Raw genomic sequence first — 9,672 nt, 5'->3', positions numbered from 1 at the left:
CTTGATTGTTTGTGCTTCTAGTGTTTTATGGCTGATGCTTGGTCATTTGGTAGGGGGTTGCTTCTTCTGTTACACTGAGGTTGGTTGTGGTGTGACTGTGGTTGCTACTGTGGGGGGTGAATTGTCTTTGCTTGACAGTAGGTGTGGTGGTGGTTATGTTAAACTACCTTGGTTCCAGTTTGAGACTCTGTGGTCATAGAATGAGCCCCTAGCAACATGGGGTTCTGCTGGGCCCAACTCAGTGGTCAGACCCATAGGCTGGTGCTCCCCACTGGGTCTGAGGTAGGGTGAGGGGCCACATCCAGCCACACAGTTCTGCTGGCTGGTGCTGCTGCCAGCCACTACCAGTGGGCTCACCTTCATGGTGCTGGTTCAGGGGGTGGGGACAGGGACTGGATCTTCCCCCCTTCCTGGGTCCAAGGCGGCAGGGTGAGAGGGCTGCATGGAACCGGGTGGTTCTGCTGGCTGGTGCTGCTGCCAGCCACCGGCAGTAGGCTCATCTTCGCAGAGACAGTACTATATCCTCATTTTAATGAAAGGAAATTGAGTTACAAAGAAATTAAGTAACATTCTCAAGGTATTCAAGTAGTAAATCATGGAATTGGAAGACAAATCCGGGTCTGTGTTCTCAACCACTATGCAGACTGAATCTCTAAATATTATCTTTTTTAGTGAGAAAGAGTTATGTGAGTACACTCGTTAGGATGATTAGTCTTGTAAAAGTGTTAAAAGGGCATTGAGTGTACAGAAACCCAGGACTATGAGCTCCACAAGATCAAGAACCATCAAGGTTTTGCTCACCACTGTCTCCTAGGTGTAATGTGTGATATATAACAGTTTTCAATAGATTCATATTAAAGGAAGAAAAGAAGGAAAAAAATTAAAAAGAGAAGGTAGTTGTTAACTGTAGTAGTATGAGTTGCTTAGTAGGACATATTGGCATTGCTCTTTTGACCAATCTTATGAATCAGAGTTCATCAAAATCCAAAAAGTTAGTTTTCATTACTAAATAATATGCTCAATTCCTCACTTTACTACAATCTGGGTTCTTTCTTTTGCCATGAACCTCAACCTCATCCCATCTCTGATACATACCCTCAGTATAAGAATTAGGAAGGTGATAAGGCTGAAATAGGGATGAGGAATAGAGACCCCTAGTTGCATGTATAACAAACAGATTCAATACAAACAGTAATCACTAAAGCAGGATAAACACAAAGAAATCCACACCAGGACACATTGAAATTGAATTGCTTAAAACCTATAACAAAAAGAGAAATTCAAAAGAAGCCAGAGGAAAAGAGACTTTACATACAAGGGGACAGAGAGAAGAATTACCGCAGACTGATCTTCAGAAATAATGGAAACTACAGAAGAGTGGAATTGTTAGGTAGAAAGTCAGACATGAGTAACTCGGGGCTGGGCTGTGGCTCTGTAGACGCCCTAACTCCACCCAACCCTGGAGCTTTCCTATGGGCCCATTTTGCAGTTGGGTTTGTCAACAGATTAATTCGGTTTCTAGTGCCTGCGCAGCTTGTAGTACGCTGCCTTGCACTGACCTTTGCTTCACTATATTCTAATTATAATAAAATTAGCTTTGTGTTTTTTGCCCACCCACTTCTCTGCCCGCCGTGGGATTTTCCACGTGCATTATGGGTAAGAACAGGCACAGAAAGAAAACAGTTACACAGCCTGCAAGTGCCAATCAAGTGACTTACACATACCCGTCACGACATTCTGCAGGACTACCCCAAAATTTAATCAGATATAACTACCCCTGAGCCCATCAGGGCCATTGACTCCCTTGACTTGTCACGTTCCTCCCTAGAAACGTACTTCAACAAACATTGCTTTGTTTTTGTTTATTGGTCTGAAGTTCTTTACTGCATTGGCAGTGAAAAGACCAAGAAATCACCATAATTCTGGTAACAAAATGATATCTAAGCCCTGAGCAAGATAAGAGGGGAAGCAAAGTCAACCTAGAATTCTATATCCACTGAAAATGTATCCTGATTTCTTTTTTACTAGTAATATCTCTATATCATTGGAACCAATAATGTGCCCAGCCAAAAGACCTAATTTTACAATTTCCATAACAGGTAGAAAGGCTATGTGAATAGGTTTTAGTCAATGAGATATAAGTCAAAATTGTTGAGAGGAATTTCTTGGTAGTTTCAATAAAGGGAGCAGAACAGACAGCTGAGAAAAGCTCCTTTATTTTCTTTCCTTTTTCCCACCTGCCATATGGATAGAAGGTGGGAACATTAGTGGCTGGCTTGGACCATAAGACAACCCTGAGTATAAAAGTCATGCCATAGAATCTGGATTCCTAACAATGGTGAAATACCGTACCAACTCTGAACTTAATTCCAAGCTTAATTATAAACTTCTCTTACATAGAATAAAGAGACAGTAAAATAAATTTCTAACTCGTTTAAACCAGTGTTACCCTGTAGTTGTTGTTATTTGTACTTGAAATTATTTCTGATTTAAGATAAGACTCAGAAATAGATTGAGAATCATGTACAGGCTAAGGGTATCTATTTCAAAGTATGCTTGTCACTTTTTAAATCACTTAATATTTTTAAATATTTTTAAGCCAGTCAATTATCTCTGCATCAAAGTAGGTCAAAATCAAAGTGGCCATAGCAAATGTAAGTGCTTGAAACTTCTCTTTCCCTTTTCTGCTAGCCATGCAACTAGACCATATTTTTCAGCCTGCTTTGGAATGTGTGGTCATGAGATTGAGTACTGGCCAATGGAAAATGGGCAGGTGATGGGCACTTTCTGACTGGTCCATAAACTTTCAACAGAAAATCCACTTTTTACCCCAATTTCAGCTGTAATGAGGGGACTTTGAGGACACAGAGCCAGGTATAGGCACAAGATGGAAGGAGCCTGGGTTTCTGGATGACTACATAAAAGGCCACCAGTATTGAATTTATATAATGAAGAAATAAACTTTTATTCTGTTAATGCATTGAGATCACAGGTTATTACAGTAGTTAGCCTACCATGACTAATTCAGTTGAATTCAAATAGTAGTGTCAGAGTCAAAATTCTGTGTAAGTTATAACTATATCAAGTGCCGTAGTGGGAAGTTTGAGCACTGAAACCAGTTACTTATATAACCTAGGGGAAATAGCTTAATCTCTCTTGTCTTTAGTTTTATCATTGGCAAATGAGGGAAATATCATTTACACTAGAGGATTATGGAATAGACCCTCTTTTTAGTTTGTATAATTTTTTATACAGAGGCTAAGCAGCTATGTAAAGATTAACTATTAACAGTATAAAAGGAATGAGGGCCTGAGCAAAGTGCAGCAACCAAGGTAATGGAAAAGATGTGGTGCACAAAAAACCCATTGCAAAGGCAGGCTGGCCAATTAAACTGCTCTGAAGTGACTAACTCAACGGGTTCATTCTGCTTACATTCTTACTGGGAAAAAAAAAAAAAAAAAGTTCCGGCAGAGGGCTTTTATTTTTCTGGCTTTCTCTTAAAGAAATTTAGCATATAATTAAAAATGACCTTATGTAATGTGGCTATTCTAGAAAATGCTGCAGGTTGCAAACACCAAGGTATATTTTGGCATTTGCATACTCAAGTATAGTACATTGCAACCTAAAATGGAAGTCTACAGATGCTGATTTCCTGGTAACTAAGACAAGCCAATTCTGTTTGCTAAATATCAGCAATAGCCAGAAAAATGTAGTCACCAAACCCCGAGTACTATCTCCTGTATTTGGTGGTATCAAGCTGCACACAATGTACCATTACCTTCAGAATGTGAAAGATGGCCAAGAGAGACATTTTAACTAGGATTTTGCTTGGAATAAAAGTTCCTGGGTAATAAAAACAGACAGGATAGTACATAATTTTCAGCTCTCTAAAATAACAAAAGGGAGGATTGTGACTTCAGACAATAAAGGCATTCACTGTAGCACTGGCTTACCATGCATGGTCATGGCTAACAAGCCTTAGGTCATTACAGCCTTAAATTCTGTCTTGACATCCTGTCCTAAATTTACACCTTTTTGCTGAGCTGTGTTGTGTTCCATTGTAATGCAAATGCAATATATGTAAAAGTGAACTCACCATGTTTTCTATATTAGTCAGGTTGCACACACAAACAATAAAAAAATTCCCCCAAATTGGCCTGAGACAAAATGGGAAATAATAGACTCATGCAACTGGGAAGTCCAAGTAAGACATTAGGAGCAGCTTGATTTATGGGCTAATCCAATTAGACCTTGCTGTTTCTTCATTTCTTAGTTTTGTGTTGGTTTCATTTTCAGGCAATGAAATTTACCCTTATGGAAAAAATGATGGGCAGCAGTTCTAGGCCTACATATGATTTCTGAGAAATATCAACCACAAAGTAACACTTTTAAAAATTCAAATGCTATTATATACAATGCACTAAAATTAGAAATCAGTATCAAAGGCATTAAACTCCCCCTATGTTAGTAAACTTAAAAACACCTCAAAATAAATTATGAATCAAATAGTAATTTTATAATTATTAAAAGTGAATGATGGACTTTTGCTTCTGGTTAGGACACAGAAAACCAAAATTTCCTAACTAGTAGCATAAGCCATATAAGTAACAAGATCATAGTTTTGCAAACTACCAGAAGCTTGAGGGTGTAAAAATACCAAAATAAACTAAAATCCTATCTTATATAAAAGAGAACAACCCCTATTTCCTTATCTAGTAGAATGGCATAGATGAAGGTAAATATCCTCTGTACTTTTTACAATTTATGCTGTAAAACTCTGAGTACATTATTATTCTTATTGCCTTAATAAGTCAATAGTCATCTGAAAAGTTTAAATATAAATAATTATATAACAAAATAATAAAGATATTTCATGTTTTTCCTAGATATATACTTTCTGGTGCTTTTCATTCCTTCCTAAAGATCTGGGCTTCTATCTGGTATAATTTCCCTTTCTCATGAAGAATTTATTTTTACCATTTCTTATAGTGCCAATATAATAATGATGTGTAATAGGTTTTATTGCATATACTTTATTCATTTAAAAGAAAGCATGAAAAGGCCAAGAGAAAATTTAGAACAGATGAGCAATATAGTAGACTTAAAATAAACATATCAATAATTCCACCAAATATAAAAGGATTAAACACTTCAATTAAAAAGCAGAGATTACCATGTTGAATTTAAAAAGACCCAACTATTTGCTTTTATAAAATTGTAAAGCTATACATATATTCCAAATGCAAAGAAAAAAATTACAATTCCAATAAAAATGCTAAAAGATTTTTTTTAAATGAAATGTAACAAGTTGGTCCTAAAAAGTCACATAAAAGAATAAGAATCCTTGAAAAGCTAAATTTGATTTAAGAAAAAATATGAGTCATAGCATGTTTTTTATCTACATATTTAGAGATACAAGAACAGCATTGTTAATGTTCATAGAACATTAACATTTGTTCTGGACAAATATTACATAAGAAGAAGTCTGCTGGATGAGGATTTTAGAATCTTTTTATTTGCTGATAAAAGGAAAGAGCTAACTACCCCCACTCCTCCATTGCTGCCTATTTCTATTAAACATTTAAGTGAAATAGTGGCAATCATCTTGCAACTATAAGATAAGCATGAGAAAGAAAAGACAACATATTAAGATAATGCATCAGAAAGACAGCTGAGCCTAATTCTCTTAATTACATTAATGATCTGCAAAACCAATGCTAGCAACTATCTAACTGCACATTTCTTATGTGAGAAAAATAAATCCCAGTAATATAATTACTGTTATCAAGAATTCTTTTGATTACCATCATACCCATTTCTAACTATTCTAGTTTCTAAAAAGGGAAGTACAAATTAAATAGCAGTAACTTTCCATTTCTCTACCATTATATTGACAAAATTAACAAGTTTTATAATGTCAAAAAAGAGGCAGAGACAGTAAAGAGATTCGCATGCTGTATATATGAGTTTGCAAATCATCACAACCACTTTGGAGAACAACTTAACAACATTTAATAACATTTAGAGTAATGCATATCCTACAACACAGAACTTAATTTCCAACTCTCTAGAGAAATATTCTCATATTATACAAAGAGATATGCAAAAGGATGTTTATTGCAGCATTGCTCTCTGGAGTGAATAACTGGAAACCTTCTATATCTCCACCAATTAAATGAATGTTTAAATAAACTGTGGTGTAGTCCTATGGTATAATAGTACTTGACAGTTCAAATAGATAACCTAGATCTATATATGTTAACATGTATAAATCTTGAAAGAGTAATTTTGAATGAAAAAAAGTTATATGCAGTAGGATGCACCCAGAAAGATACCATACATATAAATTCTTAAAGCATGCAACTATCATGTAATATTTAAAAACATATGCATTGCATTAAACTACTAGTTGTTTCCCCAAATTTATTCTCCCTTCTTCATAGTAAAATGAGTTTTACCTGGGTACGGTCACCAACTAGACACTACATTTTTCTACCTTAACTATTTTGGATCCCAAAGATATTTTATTCATTGGAATATCTATTGATATTTACCATATTCAAAATTAAAACAGACATTTAACATATGTATTTATTTTATTTTTTAAAACCATAGTGAATCTTTATGTTAATATATTACTTTATGAAAAATAAATAAAAAACAAAGTTAGTGAAATAGCAGCACTATTTTAGATTTTTCGAAATCTTTTGTGCTCGACTTTATTCAAGTGAGTCTCATATCTGTTTATGCATTCAATCTATAGCAATGTTGTTTTTGTTGTTAGTATATGAAGAAAATATGACCTTAAACAGATATGTGGCTGGAAAAAGGAGAAGGATGCAGACATCTTGAAAGAATCCAGGGACCCCACGAGCCCTCACATTGCAGTCAGGAAACTGTTCCTTTAGGAGACAGTGAAATAAAATCTCATAGATAAAAGCTGACTACCTACCCTGAACCTTCTACCTCCCTACGAACTGCTATTTGAGAGAGAAATAAACTTTAACCTCCTTTGAGCCACTGCGTTTTAGGAACTATAGGATAAAAAAGTTTAGTTAATAGCCTATGTGTAGTGGATTGAATTATGTACCCCCAAAACTCACTGAAGTTTGAATTGTGTCTCCTAAGTTTTATGTATTAGAAACTTGGTCCCCACTGTGACTGTTAACAGCGGGGGAAATCCTATTATGGTAATTGAAAGGTGGAGCATTGAAGAGTTGATTAGACTGTTAGACTATGCAGTAATAAATGAATTAAAAATGGTGGTCAGGGGTGTGGTTCTGAGGGCTTTAAAAGAAGAGGAGATTCTGTCTTTCTCTTTGCCCTCTCTGCTTCTACCATCTTGCAATGTGAGACCCCTGGGTCACTGTCAGCCCACCAGGTGGACTTTGGACTTCCCAGCCTCAGAAACTGTAAGCAATACATTTTATTTTCTTATAAATTACCCAGTTCTGTGTATTTTATTACAAGCAACAGAAATATATTAATATACCATGTAATATACAGATATATAAGAAAAGCATGAAACATAATCTGGAAATGTATACACCCACCAGGAAATGGATTTAGAAAGGATATTACAATGGATGGAATGTTTGAGTCTCCCCAAAATTCATGTGTGGAAACCTTAATACCAATGTGATAGTATTAAGAGGTGGGGCCTTCAGGAGGTAATTAGGTCATGAGGAGAGAGGCTTTATGAATGCTATTAATACCTTTATAAGAAGGGGCCAGAGAGCTAGTGCTCTTTCCACCATGTGAGGATACAAGGAGAAGGTGGTTACCTGCAACCTGGAAGAGGGCCCTCACCAGAACTCAACCATGCTGGCATCCTGATCTCAAACTCCCAGCCTCCAGAAAAGTGATAAATGTTTACTTGTAAGCCACCTATGATACTTTGCATTAGCCGCCCAACCTGACTAAGATAAATACAAAGGGACTTCAAATGTATCTATAATATTTTATTTATTCTAAAAATATAATTGAAGAAAATATGTCAAAGTATCAACTTTTGTTAAATATGCATAGTGGGTGTTAGTCCTTATTATGTTAATTTCTGTGTTTGAACTTTTTTATTGCAAAATAAATGTTTTCTTGGGAGAACAGGATAAAACATCTGAATCAGTACTTACTGCATTTGTCATTATGTTCTCATAGAACAGAGGTGAAGGTCTCAATTTTTATTTTTCTTACAAACATGAATTCATTGAGCTTAATTAAATATGTAATTCTAAAGTTCCATATGGATTTTGAAAATAATTAAATAAGAAAGTAAAAGTGAAATATGTATGCATAAATAAATGCATAGTAAAACCATCTAAAACTACCTGAAACTGGCTTTGTTTCTTTATCTCAAGTTGTTTTACAGGTTATCTTGCAAGGTGTAAGGTGAGCATGAGAACACAGAAGGCTTTGCCCTCCATATGACTTGGAGCACCACAGAAACCAAAAATCTCCCATCTATGGAACTAAAACACTGAAACTGAAGCACTGGAGCCTGTTATGGAGATAGAGGTCCTTCAATACGGAAGACACGGCATTCGGCAGCTTCCTTACCATAGATGGTCTGATCAGGAGCTAGCCAATCAACCTTTCCTGAGTCATATGGTTTGATCGGAGATAGCCAATCAACTTTTGCCCAGTTCTTCACACCCTACTGACCCTTTAAAACCTGCCCAGCCCCTGATCTGACACTTGCCTCCTGTCTGCTTGTTGATCAACCTCACAAAAAAGTTTTTTCTTTTCTCAAAAACTGGTGCCATAGTATTGGCTTTATGCATCTGGCAGCAAGCCCCTGCTTGGTAACAATAGGAAGTCTTTTATACATTATTATGTTTACCTTAATTTTTTTTTTTTTTTTAAGGAAGAAACATATTTCTCTAGGGTTGGCATATTAGCATATAATACTACTTATTTGTATATCAATTTTTAATCTAAAGATCTCAAAGTAATTAATAACTAATGGTAATCCTTTACATATGATATGAATTTACAATTAGAAATTGTTTTAATGTCCACTATTTTTCATAATACTAACCATAACCCTGTTAATTAGGCAGGACAAGGATAATTAATATGAAGAGCAGCCTGTGAGCCTCCAGGGCACCTGTGCTGGGCAATGGGAAGGGAGGTGGTGTCTGGCTGCAGTGCCACAGTACATGTTTGCATATAACTGGGGCTGCCAGTACCCACGGGTAGCCCTTTTAACTGCCAACAACATGGTGGCAGCCGGGCTGACAAGTTATTTTCTCCTTTTAGATGTCAAATGAATTTTCTGTATTAATCTAAATCCTCAAACTCCTTTATTTAGAATTTCCAACACATTTTCCCTCACTTCCCACTGGCCACAGCAAGGTTGCATGCCACCTGAAACCAATCACTGGCAAAGGGGAAAGGCACTAACATAAGCTTTAGGCTTAAGGTAATCAAGGTCTATTCTCTTCGATTATTGAAAGTTGGGAAGCTACCTTTCCTGAGCACATTGCTACCTAAAACCAAAATGAAAACAAATACTGACAACAAAAAAGAAATGGAAATGGCTGCTCGATGGACAATCTAACAATCTTTTCCACAGCAGCCATAATATTTCATTTAAACCCTTCCTTTGTGCTAGACAGAAAGGTAGAGAAGAGAAAAAAGGGGGGGGGGGAGAGTCCATGATGCAGATGCCAC

At 36.2% G+C, this 9,672-nt stretch overlaps 1 non-coding gene across 1 annotated transcript; it reads left to right on the top strand.

The window, feature by feature from the left end:
* Window positions 1–9,080: 9,080 nt before the first annotated feature.
* On the top strand, window positions 9,081–9,222 carry LOC134365921 (small nucleolar RNA SNORA76). The gene has a single exon (XR_010022203.1). It is a non-coding gene; the product is annotated as a small nucleolar RNA SNORA76 (small nucleolar RNA).
* The last annotated feature ends 450 nt before the right edge of the window (window positions 9,223–9,672 follow it).

The sequence above is a fragment of the Cynocephalus volans genome, chromosome 1 (genome assembly GCF_027409185.1).
Source record: "Cynocephalus volans isolate mCynVol1 chromosome 1, mCynVol1.pri, whole genome shotgun sequence".
NCBI lineage: Eukaryota > Metazoa > Chordata > Mammalia > Dermoptera > Cynocephalidae > Cynocephalus > Cynocephalus volans.
This window is presented reverse-complemented; position numbering and strand designations above follow the sequence as displayed.